The 21963-nt window shown below is 42.6% G+C and overlaps 1 long non-coding RNA gene, 1 other non-coding gene and 1 pseudogene across 2 annotated transcripts in view; 2 read left to right on the forward strand and 1 right to left on the reverse strand.

Moving 5' to 3' along the window:
• The window catches only part of LOC143663127 (uncharacterized), a 98739-nt gene that overhangs the window by 13636 nt on the left and 63140 nt on the right, over nt 1–21963 (reverse strand). The gene's annotated exons all lie outside the window — the stretch shown is intronic.
• Nucleotides 11843–11939, forward strand: LOC143675328 (U6 spliceosomal RNA; annotated as a pseudogene).
• On the forward strand, nt 14955–15061 carry LOC143675266 (U6 spliceosomal RNA). The gene has a single exon (XR_013171506.1). It is a non-coding gene; the product is annotated as a U6 spliceosomal RNA (small nuclear RNA).

Consider the following 21963-nt stretch of genomic DNA (forward strand, 5'->3'; position numbering starts at 1 on the left):
GAGGGGTCAAACTTTTAGAATTACCAAACCTTAGAGCCATGGATGATCCATGGATGGTTCGATTCAGCCACTCCCAGTGGGGGCAGGACCTCTGAGTCACTAGCCCAACCATCCTAACCAGCATCCACACAAGGAGAAGATGCTTCTCTCCAGTGTTCTTTATCTCACAGCTCCAGGCTCTGAGCTCACCTTGGGGGACCTGGCTGGACCCCTTTGGCCCTGGGCTCCTATTCTCAGACAACCCAGAATGCCAGGAATTTGTGGTGACAAAGAATGGGGGCCTTGGACTGGGCCAGGGGGATGATGAAATATGGAAGCTCCCAGAGTTGGGCCTGGTGGGGAAGGCCACATTTTCTGTGTCATGTTCTATTGCACGCCAATCAATTACAGTGTGCCCTATATAAACACATCATGAAGGCTTTGACAGGGGGCCGGGGTGAAGTTGGGTGTCAGGGTAAAACAGGGGATAATAAAATCACTGGAGATTTATTTCTCTAAATTGGAAACTTCATGCTTACACCTGACTAAATCATCAGGCTGAAATTGGAGCCGACTCCCACGGAAAACACATGTAACCTTATCCCATCTTTGTTTAACGGAGACCCATCAAGCCGCCTGATGGATTCTGCAGATGCAGCCAGCGTCCTCCTTTGGCTCCTTGAGTTCTGGGGGTCTCAATCAGACCTGTCTTCAACTGTGCCCACCCTGCTCTCTGGGAGCCAAAGAAGCCTCTCCTACAGGCAGGTGTCCAGGTGGGATCCCCATCCCCAAGACAGCACCCCTTTGCTCTCTGTGCCTAAGTGCCAATTTTCCACAAAGCTACTCTCCCAGAGAAGGAGAGACGTGTTGAATAAGATGGACGGCAGTCACCATATCAAGGGAAGAGCTCTAAGCTAGAAGTTGGAAGCCTGGGTTCAAATCGCAGCTCTGTGATAAAATCCCTTTATCTCTCAGGGTTAAGAGAGTTAGCCGCTTCCTTTTATACTGCCTCTTCTCTCATAGAACTTTTATAAGGATTCGATGAGTGAATGGGTTGAAAGAAGTACTTTACGAACTTATGGTATAATCAGTCTCTAATTTTCCAGTTAAATTATGAAGCATTGTACAGGGAAGCAGTATAAGGTCACCCACTCTCTGTGTGAAGGAGTTTCCCTTTTACCAGGAGTGACCAGCAGGGTTGAGAGGAAGAATCTGGGAGGGGAACTCATCAGTAAGCACCATCTGTGTGCTGGGCGCTATTACCGCAGTTCGTGCAATAGCTCAACTAATGCACACGTCCTAGGATGATACCCGTTCCAAAAATGACAAATAAGGGATCACAGAGGTTCCCTGACTTCCCCAAATCAGGCCATCAGGATAGCAGCCACGACTTCAATAGAAGTTTGTCTGACTCCCAAATTCTTGAAAGTGTATGACAAGTGCTCCATGAGGCCTGAGGGAGAAAAGGTGGGCAGTGCATTCCAGAACACAATCTGGGCCCTGCCCCTCTCCTAGCCCTTCCCCTTCAGGTCCGGAAATTCTGACATACACAAATACACTCACCTCAGTGTACCCTGAAGGCGGTCAGTGGCTGGGAGGCGGCAGGGCCCGAAGCTCCCTCTGCAGAGCAGGACTCCCAGCCCACACCTCTGCCATCACCCTTTTGAAGGGGTGAATTGGGGGGAGGGAGGCGCCAGGAGGAACCCCTGTGTGTCATTTTCAGCAGCAGTCAGCAGAGCCTTGCAAAGTGCAAGATGGCTTTTTTAGTCCAGCATAAGGATCTAGTTAAAAACCAATAAATCAGCAGTGAAATGTGCAGAGCAGCCTTCTCCGTAAAATCAACATGGCTTGTGCCTCTGCGGGGAGCCTTCTGACAGCCGGGCTGAAGCCTGGGGCTCAGGCAGAGCCCTCCTCTGTGCCCACAGGGGGGATAGAATGGACGGGAGTCTCCTCTATCCCCTGAGAAGAAGAGCTCTAGGCAACCCCGGCCCTGCCTGGGTGGCACCTAAACTCCAGACGTGCCCTTTCTAGATGCAGGGATGCCAGGAAATGCGCGAGCAAGACCCCAGACAGCCGTCTGCCTCCTCCACGCCACCCCACCCTGACACAGAAAATCGAATTATGAGATGAATGGGCTGAGGAGTGGATGAGAAGGGAGGGCCCCGGGACACCTCCCCAGCACAAAAGAGAGCCATCTGCAGGGATGGGCTCGGGGACCCCCTCTTGACACCGTTCCCGTGGAAGACATCCCACGGATCTCTCACAGAACGGGCACTCCGAGCCTCCATGTGCCCAGCCCTGGCCCCCAGGCCGGGGGTAGAGATTTAAAGAGACCCCCAGATCACCCTCAAGACGGTATTTAATATCTGTAAAACTGCCACTCGGGCAGCCAAGGTAAACAGCGTCCCTGGCAGTTCAAAGGTGAGCGAGTTTAAATGTTTCCCCTTTGCCTGAAAGGAATCCGCGCCGGGCCTGTGGCAGCCGCGGCCCCCGGGGAGGCCCGGCCCCCCGCGCCGCCAGCCCGCAGCATCTGTGCACACAGAGGCTGCGTCTCCCACACAAATACTCAAAATTTCTCATTAAAACTTATGACTGTGTCAACAGCGCAGGCTGGGCCCCTAATCTGGAAAAGACATTTCGCCACCCGCCCCCGCCCACGCCCCGCCCGCCGGCGCGCTGTCCCCGCCCGCCCCGAGGCCCCGGGAGCCCCGGGCCGCCGCCTCCGCCGCCGCCGCTGTCACTCAGCCCGCGAGGCCAAGATTTGCAACTGTTCCACTCCATCTCCTCGGGTTCCCGGTGACCCGGGCACTCTCTCTCCCTCTGGCTCGGGCGGCGGGCGGAGCAGAAGCTGGGAACGTGCTGACACAAGGGCCGAGCACCAGCGGGATGCTGGGCGCACAGACCCTCAGCGCGCGGGCGGCCCGGCTGAGGCGGCTGGCTTCCCAGGCCAGATAAGGGCGCTGGGAAGGGGCCGCGGCCGAGCGAGGGGATGCCGGTGGGCGCTTCCGGTGAGCTAGGAAAAGGCTCTTTCTCCAGTCAAGGGCATGCTTCAGAGTAGGTTAAATAACCTCACCCTAATTGCATCCTTTAAAAGCTTGTTTCTAGCCCCTACCAGTTACTACAGCAGAGCTAGCAGGAAAAGGAGCCTGGCCCTCCTGGAGCTGACAGCCAGGCTAAAGGGAAGGGAACAGGGCCGTCAAACAGCACTGGCAGAGAGAAAGAGACAGAGAGAGACAGAGAGAGAGAGCACCCCTGGTGGAGGAAAGAGAAAAGTGCTCTTGGAGGTGAACTCGACTTTCAGGGTCTAGACGTGCAGCCTCTGGGGAAGAGGAAAATCAGAGAAACAATTTGGAAGTGGAAAAAGTCAACTCTGAGTTCAAATCCCAACTCTGACACATGATATTTCTGTTTTTTCTTTTATGAAACGGGAACAGAAAGATAATATCTGTATACACCTATTCAGTTCCTGGTACACAATAAGTACTTGATAAAGTAGTAGCTATTCATTCAGACAACACGTATTTATTAAGGCCCCCCTCTATGTAGGGCTGTGAACAAAAAAAAGCTAACAGTTTAGGAGGGGACAGGTGGTACCCGGGAAATTAAAGCAAAGAGGGCTACATGTTATGAAAGGGAAAGTACAGGGTGCTGTGCGGGTGCTCGAGGCGGACAGACCAAGAGGAGGGGTAGAAATACATTGTGACTTAAAGATGAGACCTTGCAAGGGCAGCAAGAGGGAGAGGTGCCAGGAGAGGGGATAGCTTGTGCAAAGGCCCTGAGCAAAAGAAAGCATATGAGCACAAGCAAAGACACAGAAATATGAATGAGGCTGATGAAGAGGCAGGAAGGCAAGCGCCTACACAGTGTGTGACTCTCGAAAAACACTTTTGGATTTGATTCTTCATTGTGTGTACCTGTACTTACTTATACATATGTGGATATACATTTAGTGTATGTGCATTTAAAGATGCCCAAAAATGTGCACCCACAAATAAGCATGTTTAAAAATATGTTTACATGTGCCTGGGTGAGCACTTATGTGTGAATAGGAGTGTATTTGTATGTATCCCTATATATGTGCCCACATGTCTATGCTCGTGAAAATCTGGAGGATTTGTGCATCTGTGTTTGCACAAGCATCTGTACCTATAGATTGATGTATCTTTATGTATGTCTGTACTCACACACTCTTTAATGAATACTGATTTCCCACTTCCGGCACCCTCTTTGGTGTGAGAACTGGAGCAGCTCGGTCCTGAATACACCCGTACCTTTAATTGAGGGCAGACGTTCCCACCAACAGGCCATGCCTGGAAATGATACTCATCAGCCTGATGGACCAACACCCTTTTGAAGCAGCACAAATATTCTGTTTCCTCTGCTCCAGGGAAACAAGAAAAGCAAATCTTGTTGAGAATTCCCTTCTCCAGAAAACTGAAATCCAGGCACTTACCCCTTCCACGCCATCCTCAGACCAGAGCCAAGGCCTGTGGAGACCCTGCCCTGTGGTGAGCCGGAGCATTTCAGCACTGGGGGTAGGAAACTGCTACAGGGAGCATCCACAGTGCTCTGCCGATGCACTGTGTGACCTGGGACAAGTCGCTTTGCCTCTCTGACCTGGTGAAAATGACCCCTCCATCTTAGGCTAAAGCAGAACACAAACATGGATGCTGCAAGATGATGACTAACCCCCCCCAAATTATTCACTGGACTGGATTTGCCAATTTTAAAAAAAAAAGGAAAACTCAGAAAAGTCTCATGAAGTGCATCATGTTGAGTGAAATATGTCAGACATAAAGGGACAGATATTACATTATTTCATTGATATGAAATAGCCAGAACATGCAAACACACAGAGACAAAGTAGAATATAGGTTACCAGGGGTGGGAAGAATGGAGAGCTAATGCATAATGGATGCAGGGCTTTTGTTTGGGATCATAGAAGAGTTCTGGTGGTGGATAATGGTGAGGATAGCACAACGCTGTAAATGTGATTAATCTCACTAAATTGTATGTTTGGGGGTTGTTGAAATGGAAAGTTGATGTTGTGTATATGTTTCCACAATTAAAAGAGACAATAAGAATTAAATCAATATATGATCCCAGACTAAATCTAATAATGAAAGAGAAAATGCCCAAAAGTACATTGTATCAGTTTGAATCTGTTATGTACCCCAGAAAAGCCATGTCCTCTAATCCTCATTCAATACTGCTAAATAAAAGGCAGAAAAAGCCCAGAGATCTCAGAGAGAAACACCCAGACAAGTTTGGAGAGAACTTAGAGAAAAAAAAGCCCCCTGAGGAGCTGAGAGAGGAAGCCACTGAAGCCAGAAGCTAAACCCAGGAGAAAAGGAGCAGCAGACACTGGCCTGTGCCTTACTAGCTAACACAGGAACCCCAGATGCCAACAGCCTTTCTTCAAAGAAGGTATGGTCCTGCTGATGCCTTAATTGGGACATGATTATGGTCTTAAAACTGTAAATTTGTAAACTAATAAATCCCTATTGTAAAAGCCAACCCATTTCTGGTATATTGCATTCCATCAGCTTCAGCAAACTGAAACAATAGGATTTTAAAACTTTTTACCACAGACCCTGCCCTGTGGTGAGCCGGAGCATTTCAGCACTGGGTGCTGAAAAATTTTTTTTACAAAGCTATTGCAATCAAAACAACATGTACTGGCACAAGGACAGACATTTAGACCAACAGAATCAAACTGAGAGGTCAGAAATCAACCCTTCACAGCTAGGCAAATTGATTTTTTTTTTTTTACTTTTAAAAATTATTTATTTCAAACATTTACAGTTTTCACTTTAAATGCAAAATAGCTGGTAAAAAGAAAAAAAATTGAAAAACGCATCATCCTGAACATTTGCCCCATATACAGCCATCAGCTTTTGGTATTTGCTTTCAGGAATTAGGTAAAAACAAAACAAAACAAAAAAACTTTAAACAATTATTTCTCCTGCCCCCGCCCCCCCAAAAAACAATGTAGAGTTGAGTATTCTATTTAATAGATGTGTGATTCCATCCGAATAAGGTCTCTATATTAATTAAAAGCCTGGCTACATATTGTTCCAATCCTTCCCTTCTAAAGTAGATCTTAGTCTGAGCATATGTTTATAAAACTCACAGTGTTCCTTAATAATCATTAGGGTTGTCACAGAAACTCACTGGATGCCTGACACCCCAATGGCATAATGAGGGAAGGACTTTTCGTGGGCACTCAGGGGCATCTGGCAGAGAACCTGAGATCCCTCCTTCCAACAACAGCCCCACTGCTACTACATGGGAAGGAAGTCTGGGTGTGGTCCCTGTGCTCCAAAGGATCACAGCTCACAAAGGATCCCGGCTCCTCCAAATCAAAATAAATTTCTCATCAGCTCCACCTTGCTGCTGGGTGTCGGAATCCTCCCTGCCTGGGTCAGCCTTAGGTATGGCCAATTGACTTTTGACAAAGGTGCCAAGTCTACTCAGTGGAAAGAGGTTAGTTTATTTAACAGCTGTTGGGAAAACTTGATATCCACATGCAAAAGAATGAAAGTGAACCCTACCTCACACCATATACAAAAATTAACTCAAAATGGACAAAAGACGTAAATATAAGAATGAAAATAATAAAATTCCTAGAAAAAAATAGATAAACATCTCCAGGACCTTATTTAGGTAATGTTTCTTAGAATTTATACCAATGCACAAACCACAAAAGAAAAAATAGATAAATAAGACTTCATCAAAATTGAAAACTTCTGTGCCTCAAAAGATTTCATCAAGAAAGTAAGAAAACAATCTAGAGGATAGGAGAAAAGATTTGCAAACCATGTATCTGACAAGGGTTAAATATCCATAATATATAAAGAACCCTCATAACTCAGCAACAAAAAGCCAAACAACCTAATTTTAAAATGTGCAAAAGACTTGTAAAGTCATTGCTCCAAAGAAAATATACAAATGGCCAAAAAAAGCACATGAAAAGATGTTCAACATCGTTAGCCGATAGGGAAATGCAAATCAAATCACAATGAGATACCATTTCCTACCCAATGAAAAGCTACTATTTCTTAAAATGGAAAAATAACAAGTGCTGGAGAGGATGTGGAGAAATAGGAACACTCTCTCATTGCTGGTGGGACTGCAAAATGGTGCAGCTATGGTGCAAAACAGCTTGGCAGTTCCTCAGAAAATTGATTATAGAATTACCATATGACTCAGCAATCCCACTTCTACATATATACTGAAAAGAACTGAAAGCAAGGAATAGAAAAAATATTTGCACACCAGTGTTCATAGCGGCACTATTCATGATAGCCAGAAGGTGGAAGCAACCCAAGTATCCATCAACCAATGAATGGATAAACAAAATGTGGTATATACACACAACGGAATATTATTTGGCTGTAAAAAGGAATGAAGTCTTAATACATGCACCAGTATGGTTGAACCTTGTAGGTATCATGTTGTGTGAAATAAGCCAGACACAAAAGGACAAATATTGCATGATCTCACGGATTCTGAATTGTGATTCAAATCTCACAATCTTTACAATTTTTTTAATAATAATTAGAATAAGCAAACTTGTAGAGTCAGAATCAAGAGTAACAGTTACCAGGGAATGGGGGATAGGGGTTGGGAAAGTTAAGGCTTAAAATGTACAGGGTTCCTATTTGGAATAACAGAAACGTTCTGGTAATGGATGGTGGTGATGGCAGTGCCAACAATGTGAAAGTGCACTGAATTATAAATTGAATGTGATTAAGAGGAGAAATTTTAGGTTGTATATAGTTACTAGAATAAGAGTTTCAAAAATAAACATAAGCCTGTACAACACAAACAATGACCCCTAATGTACGCTATGAACTATAGTTAGGACAATTATAATCATATTTGCATCAGTTATAAGAAAAGTACCCCACTAATATAGTATATATTACATAATAGGGAAAACTGTATGTGTGAAGAGAAGGTATATGGGAACTCTGTATTTTCTTAATATTAATTTAAATTTCCTGAACTATATAACTCTACCTAATGTGGATATATATATGAAGATCCTTATTCTTAGGAAGTGTATATATAAGTACACAAATGAACATAGAAGTTCACAGAGGTACATAGAAATTCAAAGTATATGATGTATACAGATTATGCTCAGGGCGGGCCACAGTGGCTCAGCAGACAAGAATGCTTGCCTGCCATGCCAGAGGACCCAGGTTCAATTCCCAGTGCCTGCCCATGTATTAAAAAAAAAAAAAAATATGCTAAAATGTTTAGAAAATAGATTAAGACAGCCAATTAGATAGCTAGCTAGATAGATAGATAAGAGAAAAGAAAAGAAAAGGGCAACTATGACAAAATGTTAAAAGTTGGTGTTTCTGGGTATCTGGGTGGGGGGTATGTTAGAGTTCCCTGTATGGGGTTTGTATTATTTTTGCAACTATCCTGTAAGTTTGAATTTTTTTTTAAGTTAAAAAACAAAAAAACCTATCAACACCTTGCCTCCAAATGTAATGGCAAAGAAGATCCCTCCTATAGGAGGCCAATCCTGGGCCCCACCCCTCCCCCACCCAGAGAGCCCACCCACTGACTTTCCTCTTCTCTGTCCATGTCTTTACCTGGGTGTTTATCAAACAGCGGATTGTGAACCATTCACGGGTCACAAAATCAATCTGGACTGTTGTGTCCAAGATTTTTCAAAAAATCAAAATAAGATAGAAAATACTGAAGTGCCTCGCACATAGTACAGGAGAGTGTATCATGAAACTTTTGTTTCATTTGCGTCTCTGTATGTGTAGGTGTCCTGGGTTTGGAAGGGAAAATGTGGGTTGCATCTTATTGGGGGTTGCAGTCAAGAGAGCCTGAAAGCCCATCTCCCCCTTTCTGCACCTCCTTCCTATCAGTGGTCAAATTCAATTGAGAATCTCACAAAGAAACCACCTCTCCCTCAAAGTTCACGTTTCCCTCCAGCTACTGCACCCCTTCCTAACTACTCCCCAAATCTCTTCACAAACAAAATTCCTTAAAGAGTTTTCTCCACCAGGTATGCATGGCATCACCTCCTGTTCCTGTACAACTCAGCATACTCCTGACCCCACCGAGACCAAGGCCACTAGCTGCTAAGTCTGATGGACACTCCAGCCTCAACTGCAGGGCTTTCAGGGGAGGAGGCCATTGGCCAGGTCTTCTTCTGAAGAACTCTCTCTCCATGGCTCCCATGGCCTCACCTTCTCCTGGCCCTACCTCTGGGCCCTGCTTTCTGAGTCTCCTCTGGGGACGCGTCTGTTGCTGCCCAGCTCTCTCCTAGACCCGCTTTTCTTCTCACCCTCCCCTCAATAATGGTGGCTTCAAGATCCACAGGCTAATGCTTCCCAGCTTGATAGCTCCATCCAGCTCTCTTGCCAGGTCCCAGACACATCTACTTTTTGGCCTCTCAAGGCTCTTCTCCACAGTTCTCTTCTAGTCCACACACCCAAATAGAGCCCAGCTTCCTCCTGTACCCTCTCTAATGTCCTCTGTGTCACATCTCCACTCACCACATCCCCCAAAGCAGAAACCTGGCATCATTCTTAACTCCCCTTCTCCCAGCTGTCCAGTCACTACCTCCTGACTTCTCTCTGGTAGCCCTTCACTTCTCGTTACCCTGCCACCCTGCCACTACTCTCAGTATCAGAGCTACAAGCATTTTCTTGCCTCAGTTACTTCCAGACTCATCTAACTTAAGGGTGTCCAATGCATCGAATAGGACCATGTCGCTTTCTGCTTTAAACCCTCCATACCTCCTCTTGGCTTCTGGGATACAGTCCAGGCTCCTCATACACGCCCTGGAAGCTCTGCCCATTGCTGACCCCCCACATGCACCCCCTCCAATTGGATGCTTCTGCCCTGATGGGCGCTCCCTGGGCTGGGTGGCCCGTGACCAGCCGGCCCCTCAACGCGCCTGGCCTCCCTAAACGCTCTCACTCTCAGGTTCCTCTGGCCAAGGCTGGGCTGACCCAGGGCACCCCAGGCTCACATTCAAAGACTCGGGCCGAGCCCAGCTGCTCAGCCCCATAAATGGGGATTAGGCACCCCCCTTTGAGGCAGGCGGGTGGGCTCTGAGAAGTGTTGGTTTGGTGTAGATTTTATGGCCGGATCACATTTCGTCATCAGACCCCTCTCCGAAGCCAGCCAAGGGCAGGTCAGGGGCAGGGGAGCCGGAACTTGAGCTGCCCATCAGTCCAGAGCATGGAGCTGCTGGCACAAGAAGGAGCCATGGTGAGAAACAGGGGCCTGCTTCCCAGCTGCCCTCTGCCACCTACCCCCTGCATGAACTTGGGCATATCCTTTATTCTCTGGACAACGGTCTGTAAAATGGAGGCTCTGGCCTCAGTGGGCTCTCAAGCCACTTCCATTTCAGGGCTCCCAGGTGTTCTGGGAAGGCATCGCCCTTCCCAGAAACATGCAGGGTTATCATGCTTATATGCCAATGAGTTAGGGTTGTCAGATAAAATACAGGATTCCCATTTAAATCTGAATTTCAGATAAATAAATAATTTTTATATAAGTATGTCCCAAATATTATACAGACATACACTTATGGTGTACGCTTTGCACGGATGGGTGCTCCAGGCCAAGACCTCGAGGCCTTGAGGTGGGATAGAGCTGGGCATGTTCCAGGAAAGGCTAATAGGGAATCAACACATGGGGCATAAGCTGGAAGTGGCCAGAGATGCGATGGAAAGATCGGCTGGAGTCAGATGGCACCCTGTCCAACCCCTGCAGCCGCTGAGATGGGGAGAGGGTGCTCAGAGGAGGGTTTTTGGACTCCGATCTGTTCTCTATACAGAATACACAACAAATCGCAGTTAGTGGATGGCAACTCTTGGACTGTCATTCTCATCAGGTGCTCAGTAAATGCTGTGTCTTTGGTGCCAGCTAATCCCACCCCCAAGCAGTCCCCATTGGGCTAGAGCCATTTCTTACCCACTGCGAACCCAGATACAACAGAGCAATGACAGGTGGTAGATTCCCACCCCCACCGGCTGAGGCACTCCTCCCTTCTTCTTCTGTCCCAGATCAATGATAAGGAAACCACCACGGAGAGTATTGTGAATGTGAGAGCATTTCAGGGATGCAAGAAAAGTTATATAAGGGCGAGGGGTTACTTTTTAAGGGCACTTGCAAGATCCACTTACAGCCAATGAATGGATAAATAGAATGTGGTGTACACGTACAACAGAACGTTGTTCAGCCACAGAGGGGAGTGAAGTCCTGATATGTGCAACAACACGGACGAACCCTGATAATGTGTTGAGTGAAATGCGCCAGACACACAGGGACAGTATTATATGATCTCGCTGATTTGAAATGAGAGGAATAATCAAACTTATGGAGTCAGAGTCTTAAAGCAGGTTACTGGGGAACAGGGTGGGAATGGGCGATGGGAAGTTAAGGCTTAGAATGCCCAGGGTTCCTGTCTGGAGTGATGGAGAAATCTGGTGATGGATGGCGGTGATGGTGGCACAACATAGCACACTGAGGTGTACAGCTGAAGGTGATTAGAAAGGGAAATGTTAGATGGTATATACAGTACCAGAATAAAAATTTTAAAAAAGGATCCTTGGAGGTGCACCACACACACCATGGTTAAACCATGGACTTTGGTTAATGGTACAATTATAAAAAGGTTCTATCGTCAACTGGGACAAGCATTTCACACCCATGCAAGGTGCTGGTACTGGGGTGGTGTATGAGAATCTTGTATTTTATGCATGATTGTTCTATAAGCTCACAACTTCTCTAACAAATTAAAAAAAACCCAGTTACATGATCTTCTCATGTCATTCTCACAAGAACTCTAGGAGGTGGGTATAAAAGCCCCATTCTAGTGCTCACTTTAGCAACATACATATTAAAACTGGGAAGATTAGCCTGGCCCCTGAATAAGGTTGATACATTAAATTCGTGATGTGTTCCATATTTCATGACTCCTGACATGCTTCTTATATCACTGATGCAATCAAGATGTTTCACTAATAAAAAACTACTGTTTATCCCATTTTAGAGATGAAAAACTGAGGCCCAGAGAGGGAAAGTCCCTTGCCTAGGGTCTTTACCAACAGTAGGGAGAGGCACCCCCCCTACATGGGACATGACATCCAGGGGTGAAAGACTCCCTGTAAACATGGGAGATGACCTCCAGGGATGAGCCTGGCCCTGGCACCATGGGATTAGCAATGCCATCCTGACCAAAAGGGGGGAAAGAAGTGTAACAAATGAGGTATCAGTGGCTCAGAGAGTTCAAATAGAGTCGAGAAGCTACACTGGAGGTCACTCTTATGCTTGCTTCAGTTAGACATTGCTACCTAACTTTTCAGATCTCAACCAAAACCATTCTTGTCAACCCTAAAGAATACCTATGGCATTATACAAGATTCTACAACAGTTCCATGTACTAGGGTAACTTTCCAAAACCTACAACCTCCAGATGGGTCCTTGGACCAGATAAGTCCTAAAATGCAGAGGAGCCCACCCTTCCAGAACATCAAACAGCTCCATCCCCCTATCCCATATTATCAACAGCCCTTCCCAACATGAAAAAGTTAGAATGGGCATAGTCCAAGTACCCCTAAAGAAGTGGCAGAAAGATCAAAGGTGATGGTGGAGTTATTCAGAGAAGGTCGGGTTTAACAAATGAGCATGAGGGCTGAATCATTATACTGGTATTTCTTTTGGCCTCTAGTACTTTAGAGCAGCTAGAAATAAAAACTTAAAATCGTGGCATTATGACCCATACCAAACTCTGAAATCTGTTCTACAACTAATTGTTGCAACGTGCTTTGGAATTTATTACTTTTCTGTATATATGTTATTTTTCACAAAAAAAGAAAAATATATATTTCTTCTAGCCTCCAGTGTTTTGGAGCAGCTAAAAGGGAAAACCTGAAAGGGTGGAATGGTAGCCCACAACAAACTCTGAAATCTGTTCTGAATCTACTTGCTGAAGTGCACCTTGAAAATCATTGCTTTCCCTTTTTTCCTTTGTATATATGTTATAATTAACAATAAAAAACATTGAAAATGATATGTGAGTATTATGAATAGTGTTGTACTAATTAATTCAATTTAGATAAAATAAACAAATTATTTGAAAGATACAAATTGCCAGTACTGACAGAAGAAGAAACAGAAAATCTGAATACACTATCCCTTTAAAGAAATTGAATTCATAATTAAAAATATTCCCACAATTAGAAAAACACATTGGAAAAAAATAAACTATTTTGATGTAATATTCGATAATGATAAAACACCTCATACCTCTCTTTTCAGAGTGCACAAAATGAAACGAGGTCTGGGCTAGGGAGAAAAAAGGTTAATGCTTATGTTTTTTGCTTTTAGAATACTTAACTCTTTATCAACTTTTAACTCTCTGGTATCTATAGCAGATAAACTATCACAGTTAACATAGTTAAGTTCAACACTTGTCTCATTTTAATGTAAGGATTTGTTTCCATTTTCCTACAGGCAGTCCCTCCTTCCTCACAATCCGACTGTGTAGGTGCTACTGTTGCTCTTTTGAATATTTTCAGAAATGTTATTTTCTTTAGAAACAAAATCTCTAGCCTGCACTTTGTTGTCATGTGTTCCCTTTGTCTTTTAAAATCCAAGGTTTCCCCTCTGGCCTTCTCTCTAACCCCAGAAGCCTTCTTAGAGGCCTTACCCCCGGCTGTTTGAACTTCGTATACTTTAATAATTTAACTACCTTTAATTACTTTAAAAAAATGCTTTATTATTTTCATAGCTTATTGCTGATTTTAACAGGCTGTTAATTTCAGTCCTTTAGTTTTATTTTATGTTTTAGATAGGGCTGGGCAAAGAAAAAGAAAATAAAGATAATATTTAGCAGTGAAAAAAAAATTCCCACAAATAAAACCCCAGGTCCAGATGTTTTCAATGATGAATTCTATTAAATATTTATTGAATACATAATACAATTAAAAAAAAATCTTTCAGAAAATATAGGAGGAAGGAACACTTCCCAACTCATTATATGAGGTTAGTATAATCTTGACACCAAACCAATCAATGGCATTGCAAGAAAACCAAATTACAGACCAACATCCCTCATGAAAAAAGACCAGAAAAATCTTTAAATTATTTTCAAATCAAATCCAGCAATATAGAAACAGAAAACAGGTTGTGAACAAGTGGAGTTCATCTCAGGATGCAAGGTTGGCTTAACAATCAAATGTCAATCAATTCTCCACATGAACAGAATAAAGGAGAAAAATCAAATGGCCATTTAAATACATGCTGAGAAATCATTCAATAAAATTCAAAACCCTTTCATAAAAAATGCTCAGCAGTCAAGGAATAAAGGGAATTTTCTCAATCTTATTTTTAAAAATCTGTGAATAACCTACAACTAATAGCATACTTAATAATGAAATATTAAACCTTTTTCCCCTAATATCCAGGACAAGACAAGGATGCCACTCTAATAACTTCTATTTAATATTGTATTGGTGATACTAGCCAGTGGAATAAGACAGGAAAAGAAATAAAACTTGTAAAACATTGGAAAAGAAGAAGTACAATTGTCTTTATTCAGCAATGAAATGATGTTAAACATGAAAAAGCCTAAAGAGAACACACAAAAAAATTATTAGTGCCAATAAATAAATTTAGCAACAATTCAGGATTCAACATCAATATTAAAAATTAATTACTGCTTTATGGTTAGTACTTTTTATGTTCTAAGAAATTTTTGTCTACTCCAAAGTCATGACTATATTATCCTATGCTTTCTTCTAGAAGTTTTATAGCTTAGATTTTTAGGTGTAGGTCTAAAATCCATTTTGAATTAATTTTTCTTTCTTTTTTTTCCTTTTTGTTCTGGTAGAGGTTCAGATTTTCCCATATGGATATCCAGCTCTAGCCCTATTAGTTGAAGAGACTTTCATTAACCTATTAAATTGATCAAAAGTTAATTAACAATGCTCACTTCAGCAGCACATATACTAAAATTGGAATCATATAGAGAAGATCAGCATGGCCCCTGAGCACAGATAACATGCAAATTTGTGAAGCATTCCATATTTTTCTACACAAAAAACAAACAGATCAAGATTCTCGGAGAAGGAACAGAGGAAAGGAAGCTTTCTCCTGGAGGTGAAACAATTACACAAAGCGCAAAATTTGAAATTGCACCACATACCAGGGCAAGGATCAGATGAAGAAGAGCTGAGAAAATCTGGTCAGTTAAACATGGGTTCTTGTAAAGGTCTAGAATAAGTTGGACCAAGCATAAAAAAGAGCCTTAACACAAAGTTAATCAACAATAAAACCCTAGACAAGAAGGAGAAACTGACCTTAACTGATAAAGATAATCAGCTGCCTAGACATCAGAAAAGAAATTACAAGCCATGCTAAGAAACAGGAAGATATGGCTCAGTCAAGGGAACAAACAAAAACTTCAGGAGAGACACAGAATTTGAAACAAATCTAAATCGATTCAAGGAGATGATGGAAAATATGAATAAAGAGATAAAAAATATTAAGAACACAGTGTGGGCACATAAAGGAAGAACCTGAAAGTATAAACAGAAACATAACAGAACTTATGGGAATGAAAGACACAACAGATAAGATTAAAAATACACTAGAAGCATATAACAGCAGGTGTGAACAGGCAGAAGAAAGAAACAGTGAACTAGAAGATGGGATAATTTAAATCCTACAGTCAGAAAAAACAAACAGGAACTTTGTGTGAGTGACAGCACAGAGCACACAAACATATGCAGCATAGATGTCCCAGAAGGAGAAGAGAACGAAAAAGAGGCAGAAAGAATATTTGAGGAAATGATGGCCCAAAATTATGAAAGATATAAATATACATGTCCAAGAAGTACAAAGTATTTCAAATAGAATAAATTCTAATAGATCTCCTCAGAGATGTAAGCTAATCATAATGTCAAATGCCAAAGATAAAGCAAGAATTCTGAAAGCAGCAAGAGAAAAATAATTCATCACATACAAGAGATCCTCAGTAGGACTAAATTCTGATTTCTCATCAGAAACCATGCAGGCAAGAAGGCAACGGTTTGATATATTTAAGGTATTGAAAGAGAAAAACTGCCAGTCAAAAATTCTTTATTTTTATATACATCAAAACTGTCCTTCAAAAATGAGGAATAGTTTAAAGCATTCACAAACAAAAATTGAGAAAGTTCATCCACAAAAGACCTGCCCTACAAGAATTACTAAAGGGAGTTCTGGGGTTGAAAGGAAAAGACAGGAGAGAATGGCTTAGAGTAGTATGAGGAAATGAAGATTACCAGTAAGGGTAACTCTAAAAGGGTAAATGGAAAATCCAATAGTACTGTATGCTCAGTATACGACTCTACTCTTTCACTCCTCTAAGAGTCAGAATTTAAAAAAAAGAATATAATTAAACAAGAAAAAGGCATATTTACTGATAATGGATATGAATGGATATCAAAATACATTAAATATTTTAAAATGGATATTAAAATATTACTCAATCATAAAAAGGAACATAGTCCTGATACTAGCGACAACATGAATGAACTGTGAGGACATTACACTGAGTGAAATAAGCCAGACACGAAAGGACAAATATTGTATGATCTCACTGATACAAATTAATTGAAATAAATAAACATATAGGGTTAGAATATAGAATATAGATTACCCAGAGACACACTTGGGTAAGAGAATGGGGAGTTGATGCTTAATTTGTACAGAATTTCTATTTAGGTTGCTTGTAAAGGTTTGGAAATGGATGGTGGTGGTGGTAGCCCATTATTGTATAATTAACAGCAGTGAATTATATGGGTTAATGTGGTTAAAAGGGGAAACTTCAGGTCACATCTGTTACCAGAATAAAAATTAAATGATAAAGCATAGGACTGTATACCACAGTGAACTTTACTGTAGAAGACGGACTATTGTTAACAGTACCAATCTAAGAATGTTCCTTCGTGAATTACAAATGTATGACACTAATACAAGGTGGTAATAATCATTATTATGTGAGAAACAATTTGTAGACTACTTGTGAATTTGGTCATTTTTTGGCCCCATCCTCAGAGACTACAGCATTTTGGAGTGTGTTTATTTTTATTCCATAGTCCACCTCCCAAATCAGTCTTCTAAATCACGCTTTCAATTAGACATCGGTCAGGGCTGGACGGCTTTTCCCAGAGGACAGCTAACCCAAGACACTTTCTCTCTGCAGTGCCACACACTGTATGTATAGGATGCTGCTCTGGAAATAGCTGTTGTTGTCTGAGAGACTTGTGTACTGTGCGACTTTGAACATCAGGGTGTGTGACTTCGAGACCGGAGTCCAGGTACAAGTGAAAACAGGCAGGTGGGCACTCAGGGAGAAACACCAAGGCCTTCTCACGTCTGGTCCATTGTTACCAGAATGTTCAAAGATTCCTGTTCACCTGCTATCAACAGAACTTAAGAAAGAGAAACAGCAGAGGTGCGCCTGGACTCTGGTTCTGTTTCTTCAGTATCAGGTGCCCAACGTCACTGAAATGATTGTGGGAAACATGCCTTGCAGCATGTCCAACTGTACGAAGGCAGCTGTCGGTGCCGGGACAGCAGCCCCACCTTGCCCAGGGTCTCTGGCCGGATCTGACTCGCTGCAGTCTCTCCGGCCTCAGTACGCAGTCCCGTGTAGCCCACGGGCTCCCTCATAAACCCAGGAAGACCTCACTTATATCTCTGCATTTTGCTGGGAACTTGCCTGTTAGAATGGTCTGAATAAAGTATATCTAAACAGAATAAATAAATAAAAATATTAGGGTGATATATAGGGGGAAATGCACTTAATGTAAACTGTGGACACTAGTTAACACTACTGTTGTAATAATCTTTCATGAGTTGTAACAAAGGTAAACTTCGTTTAACTTTCATCAACCGTAACAATGTTAAACTTTTTTTTAACAAAGTTTAAAAAAAAGTACAATTACAAAAAAGGGCTATCATCGATTGTAATGAATGTTTTACACCAATGCAAAGGTATTGGTGGCAGGGTGATATATGGAAATCTTATGTTTTATGCATGACTGTTCTGTAAACCTACAACTTCCCAATTAAAAATTTTTTTAATCAACTGATGAAATGATGGGATGTATTTCTGGACTCCATGCTATTCCGTGAGACTCATGTTCCATGAGTCTGTCTTTATGCCAATCCCAACCTTTCTTTATTACTGTAACTTTATGTCACTCTTGCAATCAGATCATCTTAACTCTTCTGCTTCTGTTCTTTTCTTCCAAAACTGTTTTGGCTATTCCTGGTCAACTGAATTTAAAATTTATAAATTGGATAAATTTATATATAAATTGGATAAAATGGATATATAAAATTTATCCATTTTATATGGATAAATTCTCAGAAAAGGATGTTGTACTTTCGATTGGGATTGCATTGGAAGAATTGACATCTTAACAATATTATACCTACTGGTCCAAGAACATGGTATATCTCTCTGTTAATTTAGTACTTCTTTAATTTCTTGAAGCAACATTTTGTAGTTTTCAGTATAGAAGTCTTCCATATACATTTTTTGTCCATCAAAGTATATTAATAAGAGATAACAGGCAAACATCTATCTCTATTCTGAACACATAATATATTTCTATAACTGAACAGTAAAATTACAAAGAATCTTATAAAAACTAGAAAAACACTTGAATGGATCCTTTACAAAGGAAGATATGCAAATGGTCAATAGGTGCATGAAAAAGTGCTTAATATCATTAATAACTTGTAAATGTAAATAAAAACTGAAAAGTGATAGAACTACGCACCCACTAGAATAACTAAATGAAAATGACTAACAACAAAAAAAATATTAATGAGGATACAGAACAACCGAAACTCATACATTGCTGGTAGGGACCTAAAATGGGTACAACCACTTTGGAAAACTCTTTGGCAGCTTCAAAAAGTTAAAAATACATTTACTTTATGACCTAGCAATTACACTCTTAGGTATTTACCCAAGAAAAATGAAGATACAGGTCCACAAAAAAGACTTATACAAGAATGTTTACAGCACCTTTATCCATAATAGCCCCAAACTAAAAGCAGCCCATATAAAAAAAGTTATATATCCATACGATGGGATACAACTCAGGAAGAACAAAAAGCAAACTACTAATCTACCAAAACATGGATGAAGCTTGAAAATATTATGCTGAGCAAAAGATACCAGACACAAAAGAGTACATTCTGTTTGACTCCATTTACACAAAGTTCAAGAACAGGCAAAAACAAAGCTATAGTAAAATAAAAATCAAAACATTAGTTGCCTCTGGAGGGTGCGAGGAACTGGAATGGTAACGAAGGGGCTTTCTGGGTCAATGGAAATGTGTGTCTTCAGTGGAGTGATGAATACGTGAATTTATGCATGGATCCAAACTCATCAAACTACATTTAAGTATGTAAATACACCTTGATTTTTAAAGTTTTAAAAAATTGTGATGAGATCCATGGAAAGGGCAAAGGGAGCCCCATGGGAGTTGAGGGAAAGACAGAGCTACAGATGCCCAGGGACCAGGGAAGGCTGCAGAAGAGGTGGCATTTGCACTGAGCCTTGAAGAATGGGCAGGAGCTGGGTGGGGAAACTCTGAAATTCAGAAGAGATGTCAGAGGTGAAGAAACTTGGGGAGGCACTAACTGTAAGGGATTGCTCAGCTCAATCACCGATGCCAAGCATGAAGCAAAGGAAGAAAGACCAGAGGAAGCATCTGGGGAGCGGGGGTGGGTTGAGGCGCGACCACATGGCGCTCTGTGTTGCTGGAGAGAGACTGGACAGGGCCAGGTCATGGGGACTGGAGTATGTGTACTCGGGGCGGGGGGCTCAGCAACGTGCTAGGGGTAGGCTTAGCACCTAGCCCACTGCTGAGTACATAGAAAGCACTCCATAAATGTTTGTCGAATGAATGAAATATAAATAAAGGCGCTGCTAACAGGTCTGAGGCTAAACAATAGCTTGGAGCCCCAGAGAAGACCCAGGGCTGGCTCGGGTTCACCCTGAAGAGAAGCCAAGCACAGTCCTGGATGGCTGAACTTGGACACATTCTATCACGCAGCTCAAGCCGCCCTGGGGGCACCATATAACTTTATTGTAAGCCCGTGCAATAACACAGGCAAATGGAATAACAATGTAAAGTTGGCTTTAATTAAAATGCAGGGTGTTTGCCTCTCCCTCCTTTTCGTCTTAAGCCAGGGGCGGCCTGCTGAGCTCTGCAGAGCAATCAGAGGAATGTTTCCAGGGCAGGAGGCAATCCCCCCTTCTCCCCTCCTTAAGACGTTCACCAACATTTGAGCAGCCCTTCCCCCTTCCCAGCCTCCACCACACTCTCTTCTTATATGAGCCACATGGCAAGAGGGCAGGAGGAAGGGAAACAGGAGTGGTGATGCCTTTCTAAGGAGCACCAGGAAAGGAATGCCAGTGTGGAGAGGAGAAAGGGTTTTCATCCATTTATGTATTCCACAAATACTGCCTGAGCAATTACTGCAGGCTAGACCTCAGATTGGGTGCTAGGTCCTGTCCTCCAGGGGCTTACTGACGAGTAGGAACTTACCGGTGCAAAACAGGTACTCATCCAGGGAAACATGAAAATCCATGAATCCAGGAATGTCCTGAGCTGTGGAAAATTAAGTTGATCCTAAGAATTTCCTAACTATGGTGAAAGACCTCATGCAAAAGAACCAAGAGACATGGACAGCACAAGGCACTTTACAGACTTCTTACCCTTTGCTGCTCCCATTTTGCAGATGAGGAAACTAAGTCTGAGGGAGGTTAGACCAGCTGCCTAGAAGTGCTTATTAAATTAAAAATTTAAATTAAGCTACATGAAATTGTTGACATTTAATAGCTTTAGCCTAAGAATGGCAACTTCATATGGTTCAACTAAAATTTTAGTCCAGATTTGTTTGGGTCCAAAACCCTTATAGTTTCCACCACCTCTGCTTTCTCACAATCAAACTTGCTCATGGAGTCTGAGTGGATGAGAAGCTGGTGGGTGGTACAGTAGAGTAGATGAGAAATGGAAAGGTTCGCCTTCTAGTGGAACCCAAAAGACCAGGAGAATTGGAGGCAGCATACAGGGGACTTTAGACAGAGTCACTGCACCTTTACTTGCATCTTCTTGTGCCCAGTCTTGAGCCTACCGCTTCTGGGGAGGGTGCAGGAAAAAAGACTTGGTCCCTGCCTGTGTGGAGCTCAGGTCAAGGACTCTTGCCCAGGTAGGATCTGGAGGAGAATAGTACAGAAGGGTAAGGAGAATGAGGGAGATGTTCAACCTATTAGTGTGCAGAAGGAAGGCCACCTGGAGGAGTGGAGGCTGGAGGGGAGCCTTGTAGGGCTGGTAGGTTGTAGGATGGGTGGAAAGAAGCAGCAGGCTGTAAGGCAGTCAAGATAGCAGAAGCAAAGGCACTGAGGCTGGAATAAGTGTGGCTATGTGAAAGGAAGGTAGCTTAGGTGAAGTTACAGTATGTGCAGGGGAACAATAAGGGACTAAGTGAAAAGAATGGTTGACAACCTCATTGACTCCTTCCTTAGTATTTACTAGCCACCCACTATGTGCCAGGTACAATGCTAGGGATACAGCTGTGGACAAACAGAACTAGTCCCTGTCCTCGTGGGTCTTTTAACCACGCCATCTTTTAGCCATCTGCTCAACAAGGGCCCAGTTAGTTAATCACAGTTTAGCTAAGTCTTGTCAACATGAAGTTCACGACACCGTAAGTACATGGAAACTTGAGTAGGGCATGAGATTTTGTAGGTTTCTCCAGAGTGATGCCCTGATAAATCCCAGAGTGATTTGAACAGTGAATAAAAAAGTATTGGCAAAGTCCTTTAGGGGAATAGAGAGAAAGGAGGAAAATTCAACTTCTCCAAGTGGAGAATTCCTGATATTCTCACAAGCAGTGGGGACAACCAAAGCAATAAGAGGA

The sequence above is a fragment of the Tamandua tetradactyla genome, chromosome 2 (assembly GCF_023851605.1).
Source record: "Tamandua tetradactyla isolate mTamTet1 chromosome 2, mTamTet1.pri, whole genome shotgun sequence".
Taxonomy (NCBI): domain Eukaryota; kingdom Metazoa; phylum Chordata; class Mammalia; order Pilosa; family Myrmecophagidae; genus Tamandua; species Tamandua tetradactyla.